This window comes from Notothenia coriiceps, unplaced genomic scaffold (assembly GCF_000735185.1).
Source record: "Notothenia coriiceps isolate Sejong01 unplaced genomic scaffold, NC01 NC01_scaffold00009248, whole genome shotgun sequence".
NCBI lineage: Eukaryota > Metazoa > Chordata > Actinopteri > Perciformes > Nototheniidae > Notothenia > Notothenia coriiceps.
Window position 1 is genome coordinate 593,893 of NW_011341949.1, and position 3,047 is coordinate 596,939.

At 40.9% G+C, this 3,047-nt stretch overlaps 1 long non-coding RNA gene across 1 annotated transcript; it reads left to right on the forward strand.

The window, feature by feature from the left end:
* The first annotated feature begins 921 nt into the window (after positions 1-921).
* On the forward strand, positions 922-2,213 carry LOC104945198 (uncharacterized). Its single transcript, XR_798314.1, has 2 exons — positions 922-994; positions 2,081-2,213. It is a non-coding gene; the product is annotated as an uncharacterized lncRNA (long non-coding RNA).
* The last annotated feature ends 834 nt before the right edge of the window (positions 2,214-3,047 follow it).

Here is a 3,047-nt window from a genome sequence, read left to right on the forward strand (position 1 = left end):
TCCCAGGACGGACAGACGTGCAATAGATGCCGTGTGTAAATTGAAAAGATAATACATTTGCAACATAGGTAGTCCAAATGTTTGGAAATGCATGTGTGTATAATAGGAAGATGAATCCACGAGTATATCCATCCAGGACTTATGATCCAGGACCACAGCCACGACTCAAGATCCAGGACTCGCGATCCATGAAGTCCTGGATGGATATACTCGTGGATTCATCTTCCTATTATACACACATNCTAGCTTTATGGCAAAGGGTGTTAGAGATTAATTTTTGTTTTCATATTAGTTTTATACACGCCTACACACAAACTACAAGATTGACAATAAAGTTGACTTTGACTTTGATTATAGCTCCTTCAAACATTTTCAAAGTTGTCTCAGTTGGCCTGCAGGGGGCGCAACAACATCTGTATAGTAACCTGAACACTGGGCCTCATCTGACAGGCGAGAGGAAACAGGACTAAATGCTTTGAGTGTGAGGTCGACTTTGCAGCTGAAATGTTGATACATCGAAGTTGTCTCAGTTCCAGTGAAAACTTCTTAAACATTTGTAAAGTTTTGATGGAACCGAGATATCAAATATATAGACTTTAGAAACATCCTGGTGTTTCTTTAGTGACATCTGATAATGAACTGTTTTCTTTAACAGCCTCTCCCCTCTCTTGAACACACAATCAATCAATCAATCAATGTTTATTTATATAACCCAATATCACAAATGTTACATTTGTCTCAGTGGTCTTCACAGTGTGTACAGAATATCAGTATGACAATACAACACCCTCTGTCCTTTGACCCTCACATCGTACAAGGAGAAACTTCCAGAGAAAACCCCACAGTTTAAAGGGGAACATGGGAGAAACCTCAGGGAGAGCAACAGAGGAGGGATCCCTCTCCCAGGACGGACAGACGTGCAATAGATGCCGTTTAACAAAGCTGTTTTCCAGTAGATTTGGTTAGGGGTGTGTCCAGGTGTCTCTACCAAGAGGTATGTGTACCTGTGTGTGCATTGTCTATACTATTTGAGTCTTTATTTAAAACCTTTAATCTGTCCTTAACACACAACCCCCTTACCTCTTTTTCAGCACAATATGTATGTTTTCTCATTTTGGCGAATGAACAAAAAGCATATAAAGCTGCTGGGACACTAAGTCTCTCGCGGCAGCTCTCCAGCTGCAGACAAGCCGAGACAGAATCACCTGACCTCACATCTGCCGCTTTGACTGACTTGCAGGGTCTTGCTCTCCTAATGTGTTTTTCTGACTTATCGTACAGGTTGGATGAATGTTGGTGTTAAAGCTGGTGTAAAGTGAACTACATGATGAAGGAATGTCCTATGTGGCAGTAAAGTAGAGAACTTCCTGTCGTCTCTACCTGTCTCACTCATTTCACTCATTCTGGTTGCAGCTTCTCCAATGTGAGGGTTAACTGCTTTTCTTTTTGGAAAGTTCCTTCAGTTCCATCTGAACAGACGTTTGCAATGGAACATTGTGGTTAAACAATTACTGAAATATTTGTTCTTGTTATTTCTTTTTGTGACAGCCATTGTTATGTCGCAGTGATGTTATGGTTTAGTTTGAATTATTTTACAAGTAAACTACCAGCTGTGAGTCTGGATAATAACATGGTTAGTTTCCGCTTTAACTATTTCATGTAAAGTCTTTCTCCTCATATTCCCTCATTTTTAAATAACATTTTTTTTACAATCCTTTATTTTTTTGTTGTTGTGTCTTTAGGACTTTTCCTCGACGTGTGTTGTGTGGTTTTATTTATACACTGCTGCCGAACAGAGACAGAGAAAAGTCTTTCACATGAAGTCTTTCTCTCGGCATTGAAGTGGGTTCTTTTGCTTAATCCACAGAAGAGAACCAGCATTCATGTTTAATAAACCTGTCTCTCATTGTTTCTGATCAACTTGATAATATTGAACTTCTTTCAGCCTGTTTTACTGTCCTTCTTCACTATCCTGCGGCATGTTGGCAGTGTCTTCCCTTAGACAGTGAGACAGTTCTGTCTCACCCTCTTTTTATTTATTTATTACTCTCTCTCACTCCCTCTCTCCTTTTTGTCCCAGCTGCAGAACAAATCCTGGCTTTCCCTCACAGCTCTGTTAGCCTATTCTGCTCAACACAACTGCCCTACGATCTGAGAGACACCGAGAAATAAAACAGACACACACACACACACACTTTGAGTTTCATCACACAGCACACACACACAACTCTCCTGGAGCTCCTGCAGAACCGGAGGAGAAAAAAGGGTGGAAGAATTTGGCCTCAAATCCTGCCGCCGCCTGCAAACTGCTGGTAAAGTATTGCTAATGTCTGTCTGTCTGTCTGTCTGTCTGTCTGTCTGTCGCTTTAGCTCCTCCCCTCTCTGTCTGTCTGTCTGCCTGCCTGCCATGCAGCGGTTTGTAAACAGTTGTTACAGTTCCTGTAGATGATCTTCTTAAAAAAGCCTAACTTGAAGGATAACGTAAGAGCGTCTGTGCTCTTCCTGGTTTTGATACAGCACTCTCTGACTTTCCTTTCAGCTCACTGATGATGTTCTGTGTTCAAAATAACTCTTTGGGGAGTTTTTAAACTAAACATGGTAGCCCACTTCTGCTCAGGTTTTTTAATTAATTTGTGTAAACCTTGCTTTCAATTTAAAGAATTTAAAGAATTTAAACAGGAAGATACACAAAAACATAATCACTTACGAGATGTTGAATGTGATTTACAACAGCAGAGTTATGCACGAGCCAACAACCGAGTTAGAACATGGTCTGTAGCTGTGTCTACGAGACATGATGAGACACAAACCCAGGGCCTTAAGCCTAATGTTAAAGAGGACATATTATGATACATTTCAGGTTCATATTTGTATTGTGTTTCTCTGCTGTGACATGTCTCCATGCTTTAATGCTCAAAAACCTCTTTATTGTTCTCATACTGCCTGTGCTGCAGCACCTCTTTTCACCCTCTGTCTGAAACCAGAGCCCAGTCTGCTCTGATTGGTTAGCTGGCCAGCTCTGTTGGGATTAGCTAACTGCTTAGAGA